Consider the following 27,793-nt stretch of genomic DNA (forward strand, 5'->3'; position numbering starts at 1 on the left):
TAACATCAGGTAGTAAATTACTGCACCAAATTTGTTCTTCTTTTTACAAGTTGTTTTCCTATTTTAGGTCCTTTTATTTCCATAGGCATTTTAGAATAAGCTGCCAATTTCTACAAAACCCCACTGGGCTTCTGATTTTGTTTGCATCATTACCGCTAGGTGGTTGGTTGAAGTTCTTTATCTCCAAGCAATTATAATATAGGGACCTTCTTTAGATCCTGACTCAAACAAACAAACTGGGGGTAGGGGGAAAACCTCAAAACATGCAATAATAAACATTGATAAGACCGTTGGGAAAAAAATAAGTAAATTAAAAAAAAAAAAGTTCTTTATCGCCGCTGCACCTCCTCTGACACCACCCTGGGGGGAAGGGGGGGAATATATTACTGATGGTTGGAGGCAGAAATCCAGGGCCCCTAAATGATCCTCAGTGATCCTGCATGGAGACAGGGTCTTCTTACCAACTAGTCTTTGCCCCACAAAGCTGGAAAAGAGTGGTTACTATCTAAAAGTTTTATATTTCCCTAAGCTGTCCCTTTCCTGATCCCTATTTTGTTGAGGGAGAGACTGATCTTGTCTGTGCCCATTGGTGTTTGCCACTTGCCAGCTTACTAAACTGTATGTCTAGGATATGTAAGACCAAGAAAACCCAGGAGACTCTAGGTTATTCCTCAGATCTTGAGGTCCTCAGCCAGTCTGCCTTCTCTCTCCCTTTCAGAGTCTTCTTATATTTTTTAATATGTAAAACATCTAGGGATTTTAGTTGCACTTAGTGGAAGGAATATGGAAAAAGTACATCTACTCCATCTTCCCAGAAGTAGAAGAAGTAATTCATACACAAGTTTTTGATCAGGGAATTTTTGTGATAGAAAATCAAAAGATAATCTCAGTCGTCATTCTCTGAACAAATTGGAAAGGGTTGCCCTGGAAACATGTGTTATCCCTGGCTTGTGGCATGAGGGCTTCCACAGCAAACCCTCACCCCATGGCATGTTGAATGATAATCTGATTGCCCATTATAAATAGGAGCTGTACTTACCCTGAGTCTACACTGCTGCATTTTGACCTTACCACACTGGCCATGAGGTAGGTATTGGAATTATTATTGTTATTATTTTTAAGTTTGTATCTTTTTACCAACATCTCCCTATTTCCTCCATGCTGCAGTATTTGAACTTCAGGGGAATTAAATAACCCATAGAAGTCACACAGCAAGCAAGTCACAGAATCAGATATGGAAACTGGTCTACCTGCCTGAGGCTGGCAACAGTGGCAAGATAAGGAAAGATAGTTTCATAAGGTATTAGAGGAGATGCATCAATATTACTGGAGACCGTGTAAGGTAAGAGATGTTTGGGGGCCTCAGTGTAGAGTGCATGTACCTTTGGTTATGATTTCTTTAATCTCAGCCATTTCAGTATCACCTTTGTATTTATGCCATATATAAAGGTCACCTGGATTATTATTTACTTATGATTTTTCTTTAAGTTGACTCACTTATTTTACTTAATTAAATATTTATCTTAAAATATTCATATGATCATATACTAGTTATATTTATTTTTAATATTACATGTATCTTATTACATATTGAAATATGTCTATAACTATTAAAACAATAGCTGATCTATGTGTCAGCCAAAAGTTTGTTTGGAGTCACCTTGCTGTATAGTCCATATTTTGGGACCCTGACTTTGGTCCCTGAAGGGCTCTAATGGAGGATTACTGCAGACATAGATCTAGTATTGGGACAAAGGGGTGAGAAGGCTCTTTCCCACTATTTTTGCAACTGGAGGGATGAGAAGGTTTGGTTGGAGGACTACATTTCTCTTTGCTGCTGAATAGCAGCTTCTTCTGTGTTCCAGGTCACCCTGTACAACCCTTTTAGTAAGGTTTGTTATTAACCAAGGGTTAGGCTTTACACAAAATTCTCTCATTAAATAGAAACTTACTTGTTGGTATCTGTCTGGCTCGGCTGGATCTAAGATTTAGAGAAGACTAAATTCTCTCTTAGTACAATAAATCAAGACTATTCTTTAAAAAAAGATACCTAACTGTATTTTACTTTCAGTGTACATTTTTTATTTTTATTTTTATTTTTTTTGCGGTACACGGGCCTCTCACTGTTGTGGCCTCTCCCGTTGCGGAGCACAGGCTCCGGACGCGCAGGCTTAGCGGCCATGGCTCATGGGCCCAGCTGCTCCGCGGCATGTGGGATCCTCCCAGACCGGGGCACAAACCCATATCCCCTGCATCGGCAGGCGGACTCTCAACCACTCCGCCACCAGGGAAGCCCTGGATTTTTTATTTTAATTGATAGCTGGCTGATTCTACATTTGTTGAAGATTGTCAGTATGCTGGCCAGTAATCTTGTTTCTGTTCTTTATTTAAAGAATAAATCTGTCTCTTCCATTATATAGAGACAGCTTAGAACACACGTGCCAATATGCCTTCTTATTTTTCTCTTCAACAGTTCTAAATGGATATTTGAAGTTTATTTGTCATTTAATTGTCACTTTTATTGCTGATTATAGACATTTAATATTTTCTTTATTATTTCAAATCATAAATGTATTATATGCATATTGTAAAAATGGAAGAAATACAACTATGTATTAAAAAAAGTAAATAGCCTACCTACCCCAGGCCCTAGCCTCACCCTTTTAAAGTAACTAGTAATTACAGCTTGGTATATGTCCTTCCACATCTTTTTCTAGACTCTTCTAAAAATATGCATATATGTACATATGTGTGTATGTATATATGCACACACACATATGTATACATCTCTATCTCTTAAACTGGCGTGATACTATACACATGTAAATGTAACTAGTTGCCTACTCAACGCATATTTTCAAGTGTAGTCTTAAAATACACTTTAATGAATAGCTATGCCCCACTCTCATTCCTCTGCTACAAAAAAAAATATCCAAGTCTCATCCATTTGCTTCATTGGATTTGAAGTCTGGGGTCTCCAGGTTAGGGACAATCCTCTCTATCAATTCTTCATGGATCTCTTCATGGTCCAGGGAACTGCGGAAAAATATTCATATGTTATTTATCGTAACACACTCAGTATACCATAGTGATGAATGAACAAGGTAGCTACAGTAAAAATTTCCGTTTGTGGAAGGGAAGATGGGGAAACAACACACATATGTCATTGGTCCATGGAACATGTCACATCCTACTGGATAGGAAGGTATGATTGATCTCCCCAAGCAGTGCAGTGTTTTTGTTTGCTTTTGGTCAGCAACATATAAGCGTTTGGTTCTGTTCTTTGGGGCAAACTTCCTTGCCCATATATAAGGTATGCATTAGGGATGCTTTTTTGAGGGATGTATAACTTTAGCAACTTCTTCCTATTGGTACAAATTCAGGAACCTGGGGATTGCCTTGGGTTTGAATATTTGCAGATTGTTATAGGTCAGATTTGGTGCTGCTTTGGAAATACAGACCCCTTGAAATATAATATATTTCCTTTTAAATAATTCCATTGGCTAATGATCAGAAAATAAAAACAAAAGCAACCTTTGGTTCTGGGATGTCTGACCACAGGTCCCTTGGCTTAATAGCTTTACTGCTGAAGGAATTTAAACCCATAACCTTCACAATCTGACTTCTGCCACCAGACTTGACCCCCTTTTGAAGAAGAGAATCTACCACACGCCTACAGGAAGTTCTTGGGAGCTTTGGCTTTTTCCTAGTCCTGTGTTTATATTCTGCTAAATCTGCATTCTCGCCCTCAGCTATCGGGGTCACCTTCAGCCTAAGCTTGTTCCTTTCTTTAGTTTGGGCATCACTGTAGACAGTAAAAAGTCTCTAGCTTCATGCAGAATCCTAAAGGTCACCTATGTTTTTCTCGATTTTACCACCTTTGTAAGCATTTTGCAACCATATAGCAAAATTTACAAAATCCCCATTCTATAATGATAGGGTCCTCACCGCCCTCAGCCTTATCTCCATCACTTAGCCAAACTCAATATTAGCACTTTCTCCTGATAGCATATTCTGAATCAGTCAGTGTTCTTCGTTGTAAGTAACAGAAAATGACTTTTGCTGATTGAAGAGCTGAGAAAAAAATTTAGGAAGATATAGGGTAGTACACAGAATCTCTGGGAGAGCTGGAGATGTGTACTTGGAGGTTAGGACTTTGTCAGGAAAAATACCCTATGTTACTTTGCTGGACTGGTCCAGCTAATGGTCTAGGGAGTTCATCCTGGTTGACACTGGATATAGGATGCTGCTGTGGACATCGCTGTTACCAATCCTTGGTAATTTGAACTTACTGCAACCAGCATAGCTGCCTAAGTAGACTCACCTTTTTCTTGCTTCTTGTATGTGCTTGTGTGTGTGCGTGTGTTGTGTGTGTGTGTGTGTGTGTGTGAGAGAGAGAGAGAGAGAGAGAGATAGGGCGAAGGAGAGGAGAGAGAACTTTAACAATACAGATATGATGCATTTTTGCTAAAAGCTCAATCATTTTCTTAAATATATTTTATTCTGTACCTTTAGCCCTCTGTGATGGCTAATTTTATATGTTAACTTGACTGGGGTACCGTGCCCAGTTTTTGTGTCAAACACTAATCTAGATGTTGCTGTGTAGGTGTTTTTTAGACGTGATTAACATTTAAATCATAGTCTTTGAACAAAGCAGATTGCCCTCCATAATGTGGGTGGGCCCCATCCAACCAGTTCAAAGCCTTAAGAGCAAAGACTGAGGTTTCCTAAAGAAGGAATTCTATGTTTCAGCCTCCAGACTGAAACATAGAAACCCTGCCTGGGTTTCCAGCCTGCATATTTCAGGCTCAAATTGGCAACATCAACTCTTCCTTGAGTTTCCACCCTGCCAGTCTGCTCAACAAATTTCACACTTGCCAGGCCTCACAATTGCATGAGCCAATTGCTAATTATCAATCTATTTCTCTCTCTCTCATTTAGTTCTGTCATTTTGGAGAACCCTAATATACCCACTTAGCACATGAAGGATTATAGGTTGTCTAGTTCTTTTTCTAATTTTTTGTTTTGATAACATTTAAAACTACAAAAATATGCAAAACATGCATAATGAATTATATAGCTTTCACCTAGATTTACTAGTTTTAGTATATGTATATGTGTGTATATTTATAGTTTTTTTTTGAACTATTTGAGAGTAAGTGGCAGACTCCTAAACTTTTCAGCATGTATCTCTTTCACTCCTAAATATTTCATCCTTTCTCCTAAGAATAAATTCTTATTAGCATTTCTGATCAAATTCAGAAATTAAACATTAATATAAGTAATATACAACTGTTATTCAAATTTCACTGTTACAAATTGTTTATAGCAATTAAAAAAATAATCTAAGATCCAATCTCAGACCATGAAACACATTTAGTTTTCATATCTTTTTAGTTTCCTTGTCATATTCCTTTAGTTTCCTTTATTCTGAAATATTGCTTAATCATCTTTTTATCTTTTATTACACTGGCATTTTGAAGAGAAAGACTTATTGTTTTATAGCTGTCATCCAAGGGTTTCTCTCATGATTATGTTTTAGATTCAGGTTATGTATTTTTGGCTAGAGCACTACATAAATAACGTTATGTCCTATTCAGTGCATTACCTTAGGAGGTAGAGGGTGTAATTATTTCCCCATTAGTAGTGATGTTAACTTTGATCTCTGTGTTAAGCTGGGAGAGAAATAATTTAAACAGTGTGGGTTATTCCACTTGCCCCTGTATTCAATGATCATATGCCTCAAAACAAAGGTAAACATATGTCTACAGACAGGAAATCTGTTACTGTCTTAGTTGGGTTCAGTTTCCCACATGCCATTTATTGTGAACATCTCACTGTACCAAGTTTTGCTAACTATTTTTGTGAGAAATTTATGGTATTTTTTGAGGGTAGTTTTGTATATGCAAATTGAACCTCACTTACAAATAACATAACCTTGGAGTCAAAATCAAGTCCACCGTCTAACCATCCTTATACGTCTGTCTCTAGGGTAAGCACCCCAAGTCATCTTGCAGGTCAAGTATTATATATTTTAAATTTCAGCAGATATCAACAGATTATTTCTAAAAACAATGCAGTAGTGTTTAGTTCGACTAGCAGTATATGAGTGCCTGTTTCTTCATAGTCCCACAGTAAGTATTATCATTCTTTATGTTTTTGCCAATCTGATGCATTGCAATGATGTCTTTGTTGTAATTTACATCTCCCTGACTATTAGTGATACTGAGTTTTCATATATTCATTGTGTTGCCAAACCAGGTTCATTTTGCCCCATGCACAGCAAGCCAAAACGCTGAGATAAGGTTTGCAGCAAAGAGAGAGTTTATTCGTCAGGCAGCCAAGCAAAGAGATGAAAAAGCAAATCTCAAATCCACCACCGTAAAAGCAAGGGGCTTGGCATATTCATGGGATAAGCAATAAAGAAGCAGGGCGGTCTGAGGCATGGGGAGCATGGAGAGAGGTGATTGGAAAAAGCTGCGGTAATCTTCATTCTGCACAGGCTTAATTGAGCTACAGGCCTCTTCACATTCAAAAGGTTACCCAGCGGAACAGTATAGAAAATGGCCTGGGAGATAAGCAGGAGAGCAATTTCGTGGAGGAACTGATATTGTTACCATATGACTGGAGCACAGAATACAAGGTAGGAAGTGGTAAGAGGTGGCATCAGGGTGTAAGCAAGGCCAGGTTGAGATAAGCCTTGAAAACCGTGATGGGAAGCCTGAGGGCAATGGGAAGCCACTCTATTTCAAGCATGAGAATATCATGCCCATCTTGGAGTTCAGGGAAAATCACTGATTTAAGCATAGAGTCTCCATTGTGCAGGGGAAGAACCGTTGGTTAGGACCCCTGTTAGGAGGTGATAGAAGCAGCCCAGGCAGAAGTCAATGGTGGCCTGGACTAAGTATCAATAGTGGGGATGCATAGAATTGAGCCAGTGTGAGAGAAATAAGCAGGAAAATTTGACAGGACTTTGTTATTATATTTGTGCAGGGAAAGAAAAAGGAGGAAAATCAAGGAATTCATGCAGTTTTCTGGCTTGCGCAGGAGGGAGAATGATGGTTCCATTTATTAGGTGAAGGCACACAGAAGGGTAGCATACATGCAAGTACGTGATCAGATGAGTTTTGGGCATTTTGACCCTGAGACCCCCTTTAAGAGCCACTACAAGGTCTTTGGTAACAAGTATACTCGTCTGTCCAATGGCCTTCTCTGTAACGGTCTTTCTTCCTGAATTGCACCTGAGCATAGTTCCTGATCCACAAACTTAAAGCCCCCCAGCACTGCCACCAGAAAGCTGTGCTGGGCAGAAACCTGTGCTACTGACCAGACCTTCCCACTGCATAATTCTGGGAGGCATCATTCACATAATCATGCTGTTGTTATAATGTATATTTCTGTCTCAAAAACAAGTGTTTTAATGGAATCTCCAACCAAAGGAACTCTGGGGCCATGTGACAGAATCCCTGTAGTATTTGCCTACTCTTGCTGCACTCTTCTTTACATCTTTGTGGTGGAGGAAATAAGACAAACCAGAGCATCCCTACCTGGATAGTGCAAGGGGAGGTCAATATACTGGGCTTAGTTTTTTGTTTGTTTTTGTTTTTTTTACGAAACTGAGGTCTTGCCGGATACAATTTGTGTAGCACAAACAAAAATCTGGTTTGGGGAAGGATTTCTTCATTCCATGAGGCCAGCTGTAGCCCAACTGGAAAATTTTCCTAATTTCTTTGAGGCAGACCTCTCCAAGACTGACAAACAGGCTCTGACCAGTAATATTTAAGATTTGTATGTGAAAAGGACATCAAAAAATCCAAGAATGAACTGGGAGGGGGCGGCATTTATTGCTGCATTATAATTGCATAAGCAGTCTCACTGTCATAAACTATAATATGCTCAAAAAGAACTAGTTTGCCATATAAGTAATTCAGTATTTGGATAGAAAATTGTTAATTATTAAAGCAAGAAAACACCTAGGAGATATTCTGGCCTAATTTCCTCATTTGGTAAATAAAACTGAGGCCCAAAGAAGTGTAAGCTTTGTGGAGCAGTGGAGGTGCTGTGCATAGAAGCCAGGTCACCTCACTCCAGCTTGTGCCCTTACTGCTAACCTACACAGCTTCTCCATGGAATAACTCATAGGCTACTCTACAGAATCCACAAAGGAGCACAGAAAGCTGACAGTATACCCAGCTCATGCCCTATTACATGTGTTCCAAATAATGCAACCAACATTGTCACAGTATGAAAACAGGTGGTTCCTACAACCATAAAATCATTGGCCAGCTGGCCCCTCTCAGCATTATTAAGGGTCCAAAGTGCTTTACATAACACACAAAAAAGACATGTTTAATCCTCAGTCAAGATCTAGCTTAGTGGTTCTCAACCAGGGTCAGCTTTGCCCCAGGAGAACAATTCTAGAGACATTTGAATTGTCAAAACTGGGAAGTTGCTACTGGCATCTAGTGAGTAGGGGTCAAGGATCATTCTAAATATCCTGCAGTGCACATGGCAGCTCCTCACAAAGATAATTATCCAGACCAAAGTGTCAGTAGTTCATGACCAGTTGAAGGGTCAGTGGCCCTATCCAGTCTTGATCTGCTCAGCTTGAGCTAGACCCAGCTGACTCCCAAGTTCCTGGAAAACAACTTGGGCAAAAAGCATCTTATTGTTTAGGCTTCATGCTGCTTGGAGGACATGCAAGTCTTAAAATGATCTTGATAAGTGAAGGCAGATGAAATAGATGAAATAGATTAACCCATGATTTCAACTGGCATTTAAATTTCCTTTTTTTTAAGAAATTAGCTATTTGTAATCTTTTCCATTTTTATTTGATTATACTTAATGAATACTCTTTGTATATTAGAGATGATAATCTTTTGATTGCCATATGTATTACATTTTTTTTCTCCCAGTCTATAATCTGTCTTGTATCTTTGGACAAAATTTAAATTAAAAATCTTTTATGTAATCAATTTTATATGTTTCAAAATTTTCTATCTTTCTAAGGAAATTGTTTTCCACACCAAGAATGTATGAATGTTCTTTGTTATTTTCATTGTATAAATTTATTGTATTATTTAACCTTAAAATATTTAACCATCCTGAAATTTTTGTGTATATGGTACAGAAAGATTCTACTGTATCATTTATTAAACAGATTACTTTTGTCCCCCTAAAGTAAAATACTACATTTGTCATTTAAGTTCCTTTATATTTTTGGAATTTTTCATGCTGTCATGTTTTATTGATCTATTTGTCTACACAAGTATCAGTATCTTTTGCTAATGATTAAAGTATAGTATTATAATAATGTTTAATTTAATATTGAGTAAGGCAGGGGTCCTCCCACTATTTTTTCCAAATTATTTTAGCTATTCACAGACTTTTATTCTTTCTTATGGCCTTTGAAGTCATTTTTCATCCAGCTTAAAATACAACAAAATTGTGAATCTGAATGTGATTGCTTTACATTTGTAAATTAATTTCTAAAGAACTGATATCAGTATATTTCTCAGATTTTTATTTTAAGTTTGGAATGACTGATGAACTTTATCAAATAGTTTTTCAGCATCTACTTATGTAATTACATAATACTAACCCTTTACTCTGTTTCTATTGATATATTGGATGTTGGTTATTATCATTTTTATCACAGCTGGATTCTATTTTCTTACGTTTTACTTAGAAGTTTTGAATACATAGCCATAATGAAATTTGTTTCTAGTATTTTTTATACTTATTGAAGTATAATTTATGTACTATAAAATTCAACCATTTTAACTGTGCAATTCAATGAATTTTACTAAATTTAGAGTTGTACAGCCTTCACCATAATCCAATTTTAGAACATTTCCATGATTCATAAAAACTCTTTTGTGCCCCTTTGCAATCAGTTCTCATCTTATACCACCACCCTGGGCAACCACTCATTTTCTTCCTTGTTTATAGATTCACTGTTCCTGAACATTTTATATAAATATTGAAATACTAAAGTAAAAGTCTCTTGCATTTCGCTTCTTCTCCCGTTGCGGAGCACAGGCTCCGGACGCGCAGGCTCAGCGGCCAGGGCTCACGGGCCCAGCCGCTCCGCGGCAGGCATGTGGGATCTTCCCGGGCGGGGGCACGAGCTTGTATCCCCTGCATCGGCAGGTGGACTCTCAACCACTGCGCCACCAGGGAAGCCCCATTTCGCCTCTTTTACTTGCCTTAATATTTTTGAGCTTCATCCATGTTGTAACACATTCTCAGTAGTTTGTTCCTTTTTGTTGCTGAATGGTTTTGCATTGTGTGGTTTTTAAATGATAAATGGAGGCATATTAAAAAATTTAAGTTTATTTGAGCAAAAACTGATTCACATCAATCAGCATCCAATCTAGTAGATGGAAAAGAGATTCAAGAAGCTGAACAGAATGAGTGGGGTGTCCCAAAGGGTCTCATCCTGGTCACCAGAAACTGTAGAGGAGGAAAAATAATTTCCTCTCTACCCTTATGGTGACTGCTTGCCTGAGTCCCCTTTTTCTGTAGGAAACTTCGTAAATGGATAAGCTTATCTAAGTTAAAATTTCTCTACTGCGACCACTGTAATTCAACGATTATCTTTGGTAAAGTTAACCTGTTTATCCAGCCTTAAAACAACATTTTATTCACCTGAGACCTCACACTCGGTCCACTCCAGCTTAAGTAGGACCCAGTCTGACCAGAACCCAGTCTGGTTTCTAAGTCGGACACAGTCCGACTCAGGCCAGTTTCCAGACCCAGTCAGCCAAAAAAAACCCAAAAAACAATAAAACAAAAAAACCTACTCAAAGTCTAAAAGCTCATAACATAAAAGCTATGGAGCTAGGATCCAAGAGGGATTTCCCACCACTGCCTGAGAGAGCAAGAAAGCAGCAAGCTCAAGGGGCTAAACGGGTCACCACCCTGAGTATATTTTTAGTATAAGTATGTCTTGGACAATATTGGGGGCATACTTATACTAGAAAATAATTCATTGTTTATCTGAAATTCAAATTTAACTGGGCATCCTGTAGGACTCTGGAAGATGAAAGAGAGAGGTGAGACAAAGAAAATTACAAGCTGCTATAAATATTTAAGCAAAATGAGGAGACATACTCTATCCTTACAGTTATCAAAGTCTGTAATAAAACATATATAACACATACTTGGTAGTGAAGCTTGGATATCTTGAGCATGTGATATTTGTGAAGCCTTGTTAAAGGTTTACTTTCCCTAGGTTTCACATTAGGAAAGTAAGTGTCACGTAGTAGGCAAAAATATGAGTAAAACCTTGCGCATTGGAAATGGAAAAAATAACATTGGGGCTAGATCCTCTATGGAAGCTTTATCAAGGTCTTCTGGCAATTCACGAAATTAGCCAATTTATAATTCAGCTGGTTGATGAAGATATCAAAAGATAGTTTTCTTAAAGTAGATATTTTCCTAGGTAAATTTCTTGTTGTAGTTAGGAGTTTGTATGTAAAGGATACGGAGATCATAGAACAGTTCTTGCTCTGTGACCATTGAAAATTACAAAAGCAGTTGACGTGATCAAATTTGTTCGAGGCCTTGTTTTGGAGCATAATACTTTATACACACCCATCAGTTCGCACTGAGAGTGTGCCTACTTTGCTAGAAAAAAAGATGAATTTGTTGCTCAGGTAAAGATTTTCAAAAGCAACAATATTCCACAGTAATGTCCCATGAAAATGAAATTTGGCTATAATATGATTGACAATTTGGTTCCTGTCCTCTGCTCAGCTTAGTAGGGTTAGGAGGTGGTGGAAGGATAGGAGGATGAGGAATGAGCTGAAGTTTTTATCTTCTGCAGGAGGCCAAAGGAGGCTTAGGAAGCAACTGCCTTGTGACTGTTTGGGACTTGCTAAATTCTGGGTACAGGCAATCTTGTACGTAAGCTTAAATATTTTTAATTTAAAAAATTCTTCCATTAACTTTGCAATAACAAGAGCACATGTTTTATGCAATTGATGTTTTGGTCCCCACTATGAGCATTATATAGGGTTTAACTGTATCACTATGCACATGCTGCAAAGATTAGCATACTGATTTGGAGTACACTGCATACCAATGGTGAATAAAGTAAATGTCAATAGATGAGTATTATAGGTCTGTCTTCCCCTGCTCTTTCTTCTCTTCTTTATTTTCAACACAGCACTCAGGGTAATTGTGTTAAAAATGTAAATTAGATTTAATCTATTCAAAACTCTCTAAAGGCTTCCCATCTCACTCACAGTGCTGTGAACACCACCTACAAGGATCTCTGTGATCTCCATCTCTCCCCATCTCTGGGACCACATTCCTTATTATTCTTTTCTTCATCACTATGCCAAAGCCACACTAGAATTTTTGACCATGTCAGATTCTCTCTGGCCTTAAGGTTTTGGTATTTCCTTTTCCTCTGCCTTAAATGCTCTTCCTTCAGATATTTTGTAGACAAATATCTTACTTCTTTTAGTTTTTTTTAAATAGACTTTATTTTTTAAAGCAATTTTAGGTACATAGCAAAACTGAGCACAAGGTACAGAGAGTTCCCATATATTCCCTGCCCCCACACATGCATAGTCTCCCCTATTATCAGCATCCCCCGCCAGAGTGATACATTTGGTACAATTGATAAACCTAAACTGACACATCATAATCACCCAAATTCCATACTTTATATTAGGTTTCACTCTCGGTGTTGTACATTCTATGGGTTTGGACAAATGGATAATGACATATATCCACTGGTGTAATATCATACAGAGTAGTCTCACTGTCCTAAAATCCTCTTTGCTCTACCTTTTCATCCCTTCTCCCCTTCAGAGGCTTCTTTCCCTTAGTAATATATATCTAAGGTTCCTCCTTGTCTTTTCATGGCTTGATAACTCATCTCTTTTTAGCGCTGAATAATATTCCATGCAGCATTTATCCCCTCACCTATGAAAGGACATCTTGGTTGCTTGAAAGTTTTGGCACTTATGAATAAAGCTGCTACAAACGTGTGTGCAGGTTTCTGTGTGGACAAAGTTTTCAACTCCTTTGGGTAAATACCAAGGTGTGTGGTTGTTGGAGCATATAGTAAGAATATGTTAGTTTTGTAAGAAACCACCAAACTGTCTTCCAAGGTGGCTGTACCATTTTGCATTCTCACCAGCAATGAATGAGAGTTCCTGTTCCATATTCTCACCAGTATTTGATATTGTCAGTGTTCTGGATTTTGGATTTTGATCATTCTAATTGGTGTGTAGTGGTATCTCATTGATTTAATTTACATTTACCTGATGACATATGATGGAAACATCTTTTCATATGCTAATATACCATTTGTATATCTTCTTTGGTAAAGTGTCCATTAAGTTCTTTGACCCATTTTTAAAAAATCATGGTATTTGCTTTCTTATTGTTGAGTTTTAAGAATTCTTTATGTATTTTGGATAACGGTCCTTTATCAGATATGCCTTTTGTGGATATTTTCCCCCAGCCTGTGGCTTGTCTTTCCATTCTCTGATATCGTCCTTCACTGAGCACAAGTTTTTAATTTTAATGAAGTCTAGTTTATCTGTTCTTTCCTTTATGGATCCTGCCTTTGGTATTGTATCAAAAAAGTCATAACCAAAACCCAAGGTCATCTAGATTCTATACTATCTTTTAAAAGTTTTGCATTTTGTATTTACATGTGTGATCCATTTGGGGTGAATTGTTCTGAAGCACGTAAGGTTTATGTCTTGATTCATTTATTTGCATGTAGATATATAGTTGTTCCAGAACCATTTATTGAAGATCTTCTAGGTTTTAATCAAAAGCATCTCATGAGGGAGAATTTCTCTGTTGAACCTATCACAATGTAACATTATACCCACTGCAACACAATTATCTCCATCCCCAGATTTATTTTTTTCCTGCTTAGCACTTTTCACCAACATCCCATATATTTTACTTATCTTGTTTACTGTTTGTCTTCCTCAGTTTATATCTTTGAGGGTACTGATATGTCTTTCAGTGCAGCATCCCCAGCACCTAGAACCATGACTAGCACACAGTAGGTACTCAATAAATATTTGTTGAATGAATCAATAAAAGAAGAAATGCTCTAATCAGTGGTGTGGTAGCCTCACAAGCACCATTGGCAGCCCTGGGAACTTGTTAGAAGTGCAAATAGTCAAGCCCCATAAAACCTACTGAATAAGAAACTCTGGGGTGGGGCTCAGCAATGTGTTTTATTTAACAAGTTCTCCAGGTGATTAGAATGTATGTTAAAATTTGAGAATCATTTCTCTAAAGTTCTTCCTTATCCATGCTTTCTTTGGTATTGAACACACATTGTCTCTTTTCTGTAAGAAGTGAGGTTGATGGCTTTTCTGGAACAAGGCATTTACCTGCATTTTTAAATGCTAAAAAAAAATCAGTTTATTGGAAACCAAATCAGTTATTTTATTTTGATTTATAAGATGGAATTTATCCATTACTTAGTGTTCAACCAACTCAATAAATTCAATACATGGAAAAATGGAACAAACTCAGTAATGACTGGAGGGAAGGTGACTGCTCGTAGAAATCTTTCAGTTTGGATTTAAAAAGTCCAGAAAAGACATTTCACTAATTTATCCTTTCTGTTTTGGAAAGAAACATTTCCAAAAAACAAAGGAATGGTCATAACAAACAAAGTGAATTTGCAAAAGTTGAAAGACAATTTACATTTTTATTTTATTTTACAAATATGCATACTGGGTTTCTTTATTTTGATCTAGATCCAATCAATGATAGTTTTTGTTTTTTAGTTTGCTTGTGCTTTAGGTAGAACATGAATTATTTGAGCAATGAGTTGCCAATTAAAAAAAAAATCTAGGTTTATGTAAGGAGAGACTTCATTCAAAAATATTATTTCAAGGGAGAAAAGGAATGATTACAATATGGGGAGGGGGCTTTTGCAATGGGAAGAACACTCTGATCATGAGATTTGCAAGAGTCCAAAGGATTAGGCAAAAAGAGGTTATTTTAAATAAGGGGGAGTAAACAAAGCTGGAAACAATCTGTTGGTGGAAGTGGGAATGAAAGTGATGAAAAGGTATAGGTAGTTTGATGGGATAGTAGATCAGAGAATGTTTTACTCTGAGGTCAGCCTATTCTCAGTAGGGAGTTTTTAAGGGGATGTTTTTTGCTGGCTCAGTAATAAGAGGAAATGACCACAGTCAGCTAACTGCCCAAGATCAACAGCTGGTGAATGTGATGCTGGGATTGAGACTAAGACAATCTGCACTGTAGAGTCTGTGCTTTTAACCATAAGTCATAATGACTCTCATAGATAATATGTGTCTTATGGGAAAAAGACAATGGAGGTCATTTATTTTTGATGAGGGCTCACGAGAACCTATTCTTATAATCCATAGATGACAGTATAGTAACAACCCGATGCCCTGGTCTAGCCCGTGCCCCTAGTCTTCAATCAAAAATCACTACCAGTGGCAGCAGCCAAGGAAAGGGGAAGTCTGAGAAGACTGAGGAACTTCTATATTCCTCAGTTTAAGAACTATAGGTGAGGTAGAAGTACAAACTTCCAGTTGCAAAATGAATGAGACACAGATTATGAAATGTACTGTGTGGGGAATATAGTCAATAACTATGTAAGATCTTTGTATGGGGACATATTATAACTAGACTTATTACGGTGATCAGTTTGAAATGTATAGAAATATTGAATCACTGTCTTGTGTAACAAGAACTAATATAGTGTTATAGGTCAATTATTCTTCAAAAACAAACAAACATTAAAAAAGAGATAAGATTTGTGGTTACCAGAAGTGTGGGGCACGGTAGGGGGAAGGATTGGATGAAGGCTGTCAAAAGGTACAAACTTCCAGTTATAAGATAAATGAGTACCAGAGATGTCATGTACAACATATTAAATATAATTAACACTGCTGTATGTTATGTGTGAAGGTTTTTGGGAGAGCAGGTCCTGGAAGTTCTCATCAAAAGAAAGAAAAATTTTTTCTATTTCTTTAATTTTGTACCTATGTGAGATGGTGATTGGACCAGTTCATGATATATATGGGTCAGATCATTCTGTGGGATACCTTAAACTTGTACAGTACCATATGTTAATTATGTCTCAAAAGGGAATCTCAGCAATTTAATTTGTGCAACTAAGTCTTGATGCAGAATTTACTTTTGAAAATCTAAGTTAGAACATGGAGTAGAGGGTAGAAATCCTGGGATTTACCAATAAGGTTATTGTGTTTGCCTCAAAGTCCATGGGTGGAAGTTGTACTTTTGAATTATATTAAGAATGAAATAGAGAAAGCAGAGGTAAAGCTCCTTAGTGCTGGCAACCAAATGCCTGCTGACAATGACAAACTACTGGAGAAATTACTCCTGGCTCTTTCCTCTGGCAATATGATCAGCTCCTGGATAAATGATATTAAAAGCAGAAGTCTACCTCCAGGGCTTTGCTAGGAGAGCAGCTCCTATCTGATTGTGTTCTTTTGTTCCTTTAGCGCCTTTGGGTAGACAGGGCTACAGACTAAAGAGATTCTATAGGATTATCCCCCTGAATACCGACCAAAGAAGCAATACTTAGGAGGCTCACATTCTTATAGCCTCTTCTCTGAAACAATGTGCATGTGAAAGGTTTGGCGATAGGGGAAAGTTCTCTACTCTTTCGGATACTGCCAGCTATTATTCATAATTTTAAAAGTTGACAGTGAATTAGGAAGCAGTCCCTCAGAGTCTCAGGTGAATTCTTGTACTCATCCCAAATAGCTGTCAGCTGTTTTCTGGACTTAAGTTCTTCTGTTAGACTCTTGGCTTTCAAGAGCCTCATAGATTTTATTCTCATTCTGAGTTGACTTCGAGAAAGCTTCATATATTGTATTTGTTTTTGCCTAGAATATCTCTTTGTCTCAGCCTGTGTAGAGTGAAGAATGGTGCAACGGATTTCTAGGCTTTGGGGTATGAATATATATTCACTGTAGCGGGGAGCATCTGTTCTTTCTCCCTTTGGGTTCAGGGAGCCTAGTGGGACCCTGATTTGGGCACATGATACCACACTGACAGGAAAGTGTCACCTACACACATATAGCACACTCCTTGATTAATGTGAGTTCCACAGTAATTCAGGAACTTCAGCAGGATTCTTGTTATTATCTCCCTTTGATAGATTAGAAAATTAATGTTTATAGAATTAAGGTGGCTATGTGACTTGGACGAGGGTAGTAAGTAGCAGAGTTGATGCAGGAATGCAAATCCATGGACTTACCTGCCTATATGTTCTCTTCCTTTCTGCTTCACTGCCCCAAAGTGCCTCAGGCACAGGCACTTTGTGAAGCTTTTATTTGGAAATAATTTAAAACTTACTGAAAAATATGCCACTTAGCATAAAGAACTCCAGTGTTCCCTTCACTGAGATTAACAAATTGTTAAAATTTTGCCACATTTTCTTTATCATTTTTGTTTGATCTGGTTTTTTTTTGTTTTTTGTTTTGCTTTACGATTTTCCTCTCCCCTCCCCTTTCTGTATATATAAAGTTAAAAAACTCACCCAAGAGAGCTGCTGCCTGCGGGAGTGAAGGGGAAACAGCAGAAAGGGATTGGAGGTGTACCCTGGGACAGGAACTCAGGACGGAGGTGGCTCACAAGGCTAAGCCGAGTTCAGTGCAAAGATGCAGTGTGGTGGTCCTTGCCTTGCAAGGGTCTGAAGAATATACTAAGGCATTCAATGTGATAGGGCTGCATTCAGATGCTTGCTGTGGCAGAATACCGAACAGCTAAGAGAGACACACAGGACCAGCGAAGAAAAACTGCTGTGTCCTTCTTGTCTCAGCCTTCTTCCCCTTATACAGATCCTGAAGGATAGAGAGGCAGCTAAAGGAATAGAGGAAGACAAATGGGACAAGGGGAATAAAAGAGCAGACTAGGTTCTTTCTTATTTACTTGTTGCCCAAGTCGGGGGTCAGAATCATGCCAGGGAGGGAGGAGATTTATTAAGATGGGAGACAAAAGTTTGGAGTTATATTGGAGAGAACCTTTTAAAGTTGAAAACAAAATCATTTAAGTTCCTGAAAATGATGGGAAAGACAGTGGATTTGCCCTAAATATCACTAAAGGATGCGGAAAATCCCACAGGTCATGTGTGAAGGACGTGATGGGAGAAAAATGACACTTTTATTCTCATAACATCAGTTTCAATATGTTCAATAAACTGGCTACACATGCTTAAAAGATTCAGACACTGACTACATAAAGTAGAACTAAAATCCCCTGGTTCTTATTTTTGTCCCTCCACAGCCCTGTGGAACGCTATGCTTTACATGTTCGTATTATACTTATATTCTTCCCATCTTTTATCTATCATTAATATCTATCTATCTATCTACCTATCTGGACATCCTGTTCTAAAAGCTACTTTGTTCACTTTACAAATACTGTGCAGATCTTATAACATACCATAGGCTCTTCATATTATTGAATATAAGGATCTACCTCATTGTGTGTACATAGCATTGTGTAGATGATTTACTTAAGCAATGTGCTATGGATGACAATTCGTTTTCCATTGTTAGCTATAATAAATAATTCATTCAGTCATTTATTTAGAATAAATTCCAGAAGTGTACTTGTGTCCAAAGTTTAGACTTAAAGATGTGATATATATTATCACATTGCCTTTCGTAAAGTTTGTATCAATGCAGAGTCACATTAGCAATACACAGTGTGCCTCTTTCCCCACATCATTGCCAAAAATGTAGTACTTAGCCATCCCCAAAGGAAGAAACTTCAGTTTAGCTTCTGGTGATCATAATCAGAAATAAGAGAGTATCATAGTATACAATGGAATAATAATTATTATTGTTTTTGCATAGAGCTCTTTAAATGTAAAACCTAAGAAGTAATGGGAGAAGCAAACAAAATAATTCTAAAGCACCACCAATGTTGAATATATTCTCAGCTTTCCAAAATGTGATAGCTGGATCTGAAATTGTTTTTTGCATTAGTACAATTTTGCTCCCGACTGATCATATAGATCATTGTGGAACCCACTTCCGCTGTTGACTGGTTACTTCCAGTGACATCTGTGTGACTGGGCTGTTAGTATATTATGCAAAACCTGCATTAGGATTGTGCTTTATTTGATGCTATGCCAGTTCTCTGCTTTTCTTTTTCCCTTACACTGCCTCGCTAAAGACTAAAAATTTAATAATAACAGAAATGGGGTTGGAACAGCAGAACTGTGGCCCTTCACAGAGCTGAGCACTTAAAAGCATTTCAACTATGAATTTGCATTCCATATACTTTGCTTATGATAGGGAAAATTCAAGTCATTTATTTTCCTCATGAAGCTATATTGTCCATAAATGGCCTGTTTCTTGCTTACTCGTTGTTTTTTGGGTTTTTTTTTTTTTGCGGTATGTGGGCCTCTCACTGTTGTGGCCTCTCACTGTTGTGGCCTCTCCCGTTGCGGAGCACAGGCTCCGGACGCGCAGGCTCAGCGGCCATGGCTCACGGGCCTAGCAGCTCCGCGGCATGTGGGATCTTCCCAGACCTGGGCACGAACCCGTGTCCCCTGCATCGGCAGGCGGACTCTCAACCAGTGCGCCACCAGGGAAGCCCTCTTGCTTACTATTGAGCTAAAGTCGTGCTTAAGTTTCCAAGGAGACTGTACTTCATGGGGAAGAAACCTGAATCAGGTGGGTGTGTGGGACTGAGAGACCTGGCCTGCTGCTTCCACGAACAGCTCCCAGTGCGCCTCTTCTGTGGCTCTGAAAGAAGTAAATTGCTCAGTTTGGAGTTCTTTGTGCCTCACAAAGTCCGTTTAGGCCATGGAAACAGTGATTTTGTATTTGCTTCTTTTTTTTGTTTTGTTTTGTTTTTAAAGTGAAACTGTACTAGGTTAGAGAATGAAAACCTCTCTAAAAGAGAATAGTAATTCTTTGCCCTCAGGCCATGCATGTCCAAAAGCTGCATTGCTGAAACATGTTGGCTGTCTATAGGAAGTTCTCACAAACATGGAAAAAATGAGTAACTTTTCTGAGTAGCTCAGGAGTTTTATGACAGAAACAGCCTACAAAATACAATGCCCTAGCTCTTACCCATAGATGCCCTTAAGGTGCTATTAATCTGAAGTGAAAAACTAGAGGTTGCAAAATAGTGGCCAGTGGGCCAATCTTGCCTATAGGTTTTTAATTTGTCTAACACAAGGCTTTAAACAATATTTTTTGGTAACCAACATTTAAAAATTCGGATTTCAAGTTTCTTTTGGAAAACTGAGTGATCTTGTATAACGAAGGTGGCATTCCTACAAGATAATAGTTTACAGAGTGGAAAGTCACTGCTCCTTCAGGATAGAATATGGGCTTCACTCATTTATATCACTCACTTACTTCCTGTAGGCCCTGGTGAGTTCTAGGAAGGCAGAATATATATGAATATATATATATATATATATATATATATATTTTTTTTTTTGAGAGGATAGGAAGCAAGAGGGAAATCTTTAAGACAGCTCAGTTTGTTATGTCCTCTGAAGTCTCACCTCCCCAGTGAGCAGAGGACTCTGTGCTCCAACAACAATTTGTATACACCCCATGAAGTCAGTTTGCACAAAATATCATCACTGTTTTTCCCCACATCTACCTTCCCCCATAAACCTAGAGGGCAGAAGCTATATCTTAATTGCCATTGTAATGTCCCAGTGCCTCTTACTGTGTGAAGGTCCTTAACGATCTGCTTTCTGAGTGAATCAATGCCTGGATGAGTGGATGAACAAAAGGTCCCTCGGGGATATTCATGATGACTTGGACTTCCAGAGTGAGTGGAATAGGAGTGACTCAGGATGGATTTTTCTCAACACTTGGCACTGTTGAGGTAGTTTGAGTCTCAGAGAATTTTGAACCAATGCCCCCTGAGGCCTGAGCTATATATTAGAGCAATACTATTGCCGTGGAGAAGCTTTATTTTTCTCTGAATATTGGGAATACTGATTCTTATTTGATCATCCTATTAAAATTAACACAAAACCTAACAAAAGTTCATTATTCCTGTCAAATTTTTAATTATTACCTGACAAAAGAAGAAGCTGAAGTCATCCAAAAATATAATTTCTGTCCTCCCTTTGGAAGAATAACATGTTCAGGTTTTCCTTCATTGTAATTTCCTTTGACCAAACACTTCTGTTTCTAGTTAGCACTTTATAAAAGGCGGTAAAATCTTGCCAATCTCATCTTCGTCAAGAACATAAATACAAAATGTTCAACGTTTTAGAACAGTTTTGATATATTTCTCCTTTAAATTAGGATCGGAACAGCTAGAAGATGCCATGACCATTTAATCAAAGAGTAAATATTTTAGTGACTGCAATAAAAGAGAAGCTATTGAACAAATTCTATCTGATGGTGGTTATTCTAATTGGAATTGTTGCCTAAGAAGAGCAAAAGCAAGTCCCTGTATAGAAAAGGCAAAGCTGATCTAATTCAGTCATATTCAAGACTGGTCTGTTGTGAATGAGCTCTTAATTGTTTTATAACAAACCAGAAGTTACTTTAATATCTGTTTCTCACACAGAGACTTTAATATTTCCATCACTCTCATCTCCTGTAGCTACCAGTCACTTTGACATTGATACAGTTTAGAAGTTAAATTTAAATAATGTGGAATTACATATATTTAATTCTGTTTTGCATGTGCTTGCATTGTAAAACTGGAAATAGATTCATTTCTATGGGGGTGGGTGGGGAATCATCAGAGAGCTGATTATAAAGAAAGGGTTACCATTAAGTCTGGCTGTGAGAAATTCTGAGTAGATTCTATCGTCTGGGAGTAGTTAGTAATCACTCCACAAATATCAAAGTCTTGCTAAAACAAGACTAACCTCAGAGAAGTTGCAATTAATGTTTATTACTCAATTTTTATCTCTGAAAGCATATTTTGATATCGTATACTTAATAATAAAAAGACTACATATTTCTTATGTTAATTATTTAAGAATCTATTTTAAGTATATATTGGATTAAAATATCATTAAAAAAAAAACTTGCTCAAACACAGAATTTACATAGTGTTCTTGACCACAGAAAATGACATTTTTCTCTGCTAGTAATCCTTTGGTAAGGTTAATCTCTTTTCTAGACAGTTGAAGCTTCTTTCCCATTTTAGAATGAGAACATACCAACTTACACTGAAAATGTTGCTTTAATGCTCTTTGTTTGACTATTTAGTAAAGAAAGAGTGCAAAGGAAAGTCATCCAACTCTCCACTGGAAATGAATTCCCCATCATTCCGCTGGTGAGTTCCTATGGTATTAAATCACTGTAAATGTAGAGCAATTATTGAACCCGTGGAGTACCAATTTTCCCCACAGAAATACAATTTTATGTTTCTTTAAAGAAGATTTTAAAAATACCTAACAAAGGGAACTCCTGCCAAGGTAATCTTCTTAGGCAAATCCTTGTTTGATGTGGAGCAGTGGGTAGGAAAATAGGACCCACAGGCCACATGTGGACTGCTGGGATGTTCTGTCCAGAGCTGGTCTTCTTCTCAAAGCAGCTCTGTCAAGGGCTAGTTCTTAGGCCCTCAGGATGTCACTGTAAAGTTATTTCGTGGCTCTCAGGTGACTACTGGCTGTGGGAAAGAAAGGGTATGAAGCTCACCTCGAAAGGTTGGGCTATGACTTCCATTGGCCCATGTCTAAGAGTCTGTAAAGTGGCCTTTCTAAGAGCCCTGGATTCTCTGCTGTTCCCGTAGGGCTCAGGGAAGCCTGCATTTCAAAACTGAAACTCAAAAGGACTTCTCATTTACCTCAAATTTCAAATTACTGCTTGGCTCTGGAAGTGGGTGTGGTGGTGCCGTTCAAGACCAAATGGAGTTTTTCTAAAGACGGGCTCTGTTGAAAAGAAGGCAGTCCTTTTGCAGGCTCTGAGGCACCTGCCACTGGACCTGGCCTCCCTCCATTAAGCTCCAGAGCAACTTCCCCAGGTCTTGTTCCTGAATTATGAATTCCCATTTCTCTGGCATGGAAGAGCTGTGCCAAACCCTCAGAAATCCAACCTCTCTCGCAGATTTCCTTAACCAACCCCCAGACCCAAACAATATCGAGGTGCTCATTTTAAAATAAAGATGAAGATACAAAATTTACTCCATACTTTTAGGCTTGCAGTGGCAAATCGAGGTAGTTATAAGAAATACATATATTTCATTATTTATACTATGTATAAAATAGACAACTGATGGGAACATACTGTGTAGCATAGGGAACTCTACCTAATGCACTGTGGTGACCTAAATGGGAGGGAAGTCTAAAAGGGAGGGGATATCTGTATGTGTATGGCTCATTCATTTTGTTGTGCAGTGGAGGCTAACACAACATTGTAAAGCAACCATACTCCAATAAAAATTAATTTAAAAAATTTAAAAATTAAAAAAAATGTATATTTAATTTAAATACATTTTATTAATCTTTCTCAGTTATCGGGATCCCATTTTAGCAAATTGATTCTAAGACACTGTGCCAAACAGTTGTGTAAACTTCTGAAGAAAAATTAATGATTTGTTTTCTGAAATTTTATCCCTTATTCTTTCAGAAAATTCTACACTGTCACTACTCAATTTCTACAACTTATTACCTTACTCTTAGACTATCGAAATACCTTTTCAGTTGATTCTCTTGTTTCTAGATTCTTCTCAATCTGCAACTCTAAACCATCATGATAATGGTGTTGGATTAATTTTCCCTTAAACAAGTGACTTACATGCTAAAAACACTTTTGTAGGTCCCAATATTTAGCCATAAAGTAAAAACGTATATACTTATTAAAAGAGAAAATTTGATTATGCCATTTTCCTGTTTAACAATCTTTGTTGGCTCTCCATGGCCCTTAGAGTAAAACACAAATGCCTTAAAAATGGTTCATCTAGCTCTTTATGACCTATCCCTGACTAGCACTATACTAACTTCTTGTATCTATATTCTCTTCACTACATCCGAGCTGCCCTGGAATTTGTTGAGGTGCTGTGAATTTTGCCACAATTAGCGTGGCTTACTTAGAGTCTATAGGAAATATAGGGAAGACAGAGTCAGTTCACAGAGGGTTTTATTGGAGAGAACTATCCCTAATCTGGTTTTCCGTCACAGCTCTGCCAACACCGTAGTCCAATTCACCATTACTTCTCATCTTGACTACGCACCTTCTATCTGATTTACTCATATCCACTCCTGGCTTACACACAGTTTTTCTTCAGTCCTAAGGATTTGTCATTCTTGGTCTTGCCAAAGAGCCATTGCATTTGTTGATCACTCTGTCTCAAATGCTGCTTCCTCCCCTTTATGCCTAGTTATATCAATCTCATTATATACATCTCAAGTCAATTATGCCTTTCTCAAGAAAGGCTGCCTTAATCTCTGACTACATCAAAAGCCCTTCTTATATGCCCTTTTAGCTATATGTGCTTCTTCTTTATGGCACTTTTCACAGTAACTGGTTTACGTTTATTTTTTTTTCTAGTGTTTAATTAGTATCTGTCTCATCCATGATACTGTAAGCTCCACTAGAATAAGGACTATGTCTGTTTTGTTTTTTTCCCCCGTTTTAAAAATTACTCTATTTTTTTTTTTTTTTTTTTTTTGGCTGTACGTGGGCCTCTCACTGTTGTGGCCTCTCCTGTTGCGGAGCACAGGCTCCGGACGTGCAGGCTCAGCGGCCATGGCTCATGGGCCCAACCGCTCCGTGGCATGTAGGATCTTCCCAGACCAGGGCACGAACCCGTGTCCCCTGCATCGGCAGGCGGACTCTCAACCACTGCGCCACCAGGAAAGCCCAAATTACTCTACCTTTGATGTCCAGTGCAGTACTTGGTCAAAAATAGGTATGATCAGTAAATATTTTTAGAATTAATATTGAATGACAGATCAAAATCATGCCTTAAGCTTATTTCAAAGGAATAAATATTAATCCAGATTTACAACCCCGTAATGAACATCAGAATAAGAGATTTTATTAATGTTCAACTTCTCTGGAATATTAACTTTTTTCTGTTTCCTGAGAAAATGCTACAGCTAAGCCAGATTCTCTTATGCCCTACTATCTTAGCTTTTCTAGAAAAAAGATAGGTTTCTTGTGTGTTTGATTATTGTTTTGAAAAACCAGGTTCCAAGTTACCAAACTTTTATATGACAGGAGTTTTTCTACCAGTGTTTCTAAAAAGTTATAAGCAAATAATAACAATAAAAATATGAGCTTTATTAAACAACTAACTAGGAACAGGAGAAAAAAATCAACAAAAGTAATGCAGATATCTGGGCATTCAAGCTATTCTGTCATATCTGTCTTTCTCATCTGGCTTACTTCACTTAGTATGATAATCTCTAGGTCCATCCATGTTGCTGCAAATGGCATTATTTCATTCTTTTTTATGGCTGAGTAATATTCCATTGTATATGTACCACATTTTCTTTCTCCATTCATCTGTTGATGGACGTTTAGGTTGGTTCCACATCCTGACTATTGCATATAGTGCTGTAGTGAACACTGGGGTGCATGTATCTTCTCAAAGTATGGCTTCCTCCAGGTGTATGCCCAGGAATGGGATTGTGGGATCATATGGTAGCTCTATTTTTAGTTTTTAAAGGAACCTCCATATTGTTCTCCATAGTGGCTGTACCAATTTACCTTCTCACCAACAGTGTTGGAGGGTTCTTTTTCTTCACACCCTTTCCAATATTTATTATTTGTAGACTTTTGATGATGGCCATTCTGACTGGTGTGAGGTGATACCTCATTATAGTTTTGATTTGTATTTCTCTAATAATTAGCAATGTTGGGCATATTTTCATTTGCTTTTTGGCCATCTGTATGTCTTCTTTGGAGAAATTTTCTGTTTAGATCTTCTGCCTATTTTTTGATTGGGTTGTTTGTTTTTTTGATATTGAGATGTATGAGCTTTTTGTATATTTTTGGAAATTAATACCTTGTCAGTCACATCATTTGCAAATATTTTCTCCCATTCTGTTGGTTGTCTTTGAATTGTGTTTATGGTTTCCTTTGCTGTGCAAAAGCTCTTGAGCTTAATTAGGTCCCATTTGTTTATTTTGTTTTTATTTATATTACACTAGGAGACAGAACCAAAAAGATATAGCTGTGATTTATGTCAAAGTGTGTTCTGCCTAAGTTTTCCTCTAGGAGTTTTATACTATCTGGTCTTCCATTTAGGTCTTTAATTCATTTTGAGTTTATTTTTGTGTGTGGTGTTAGAGAATGTTCTAATTTCACTCTTTTACATGTAGCTGTCCAGTTTTCCCAGCACCACTTATTGAAGACCCTGTCTTTTCTCCATTGTATATTCTTGCTTCCTTTGTCATAGATTAATTAATTAATTGGTGCATGGGTATATTTCTGGGCTTTCTATCCTGTTCCATTGATCTATATTTCTGTTTTTGTGTCAGGACCATACTGTTTTGATTACTGTAGCTTTGTCGTATAGTCTGAAGTCAAGGAGCCTGATTCCTCCAGCTCCATTTTTTCTTTCTCAAGATTGCTTTGGCTTTATTTGGGGTCTTTTGTGTTTCTATACAAATTTAACAATTTTTTGTTCTAGTTTTCTGCCAGTTGTAATCTAATAAACTTCTCTTACATCTTAACATAGGCAGTTTTCCCAACTTCCCTTGGGAAAAGGAAGACAGCCCCCCAGCTGCTGGCTTCAAGAGTTACCTTGACCCTGGCTTTTCATGTCATTTAGAACTGTTTTGTCTCCAGTCACCCTGTTGTCCGGTACCAATGAACCCTTGGCCACCACTTGCTGCTTCCAAGTCCTAGCTCTCACAGGCCTAGGGTTGTTGTGCTTCAACTTTATGTTCTGTTTCTGGTTTATAGAGATGTTTATCAAGCTTGGAGCTGGACTGTGTATTCAAGTTTTGATATTTTGCCTCTTATTGTCAAAGGTCTGAAGCAGAGGGATGAAACAAAGTCAAAACTTATAGCAATATCTTGACCAGGGTCTCCCTGCTCCTATTTAGCTCTCTTAGTTGGTGTATTTCTAGAAGTTGTTTGTAGGAGTTGCATGGTGTCTGCTTTGCCCACAATAGACACTAAAATCTTGCCTTTAGTATCATTTTGTTTATTTATCAAAATATTCAAAAAAGTTATTCAGTTTGCAACTTTATATAGACTATAAACAGATTAAGTAAAAATGACTGAACAAACACTAAGGAATTAGCATTGGGTAATAGTTTCCTAAATGACATATTGATATATAACATAAAATATAATATCTCATAGGATTCTGATGTTAAATTTCCAAACATTTTCTTCCAAAGAACTGGTTAAATTCTTAGCCAGGTGTGCTTTATGGAATAGTTTCTCTGATCTGTTCACAACTTTTTCTTCGATCACCATCTTGGCTCTGGCATATACTGAGCTTCTTTTCTAATCTATTCTACCCTGCGTAAGAATGATAATTTCTTTGTTTTAAAGTCATAGTCATATGGCTATGCTTGTACGCTGTCATACCACTCTATCTCCCAGGGATGCAATTGCCCCAATCTGAGAAATGGTGATTTTAAACAGAGATCTAGGGGAAAAAACTTATCATTTAATAAGTTTTAAATATCTCAATAAACATAGATATGTAACTGGCTTATTCAATGAGTATGACTCAGTATGGAACAAGATAAACACAATTTTATTTTTATTATTGTTTTTGTTATCTCATTTCCTTAATCCTTAAATTCACTGTGAAGAATTGTTCTTCCCAGCTGCTGAATGAAATCTTGGATGGATTCAATTGATTTTCTAGTCACTGTCAAATA

The sequence above is a fragment of the Aethalodelphis obliquidens genome, unplaced genomic scaffold (genome assembly GCF_003676395.1).
Source record: "Aethalodelphis obliquidens isolate GAN/ISIS:26980383/991018 unplaced genomic scaffold, ASM367639v1 scaffold4, whole genome shotgun sequence".
Taxonomy (NCBI): domain Eukaryota; kingdom Metazoa; phylum Chordata; class Mammalia; order Artiodactyla; family Delphinidae; genus Aethalodelphis; species Aethalodelphis obliquidens.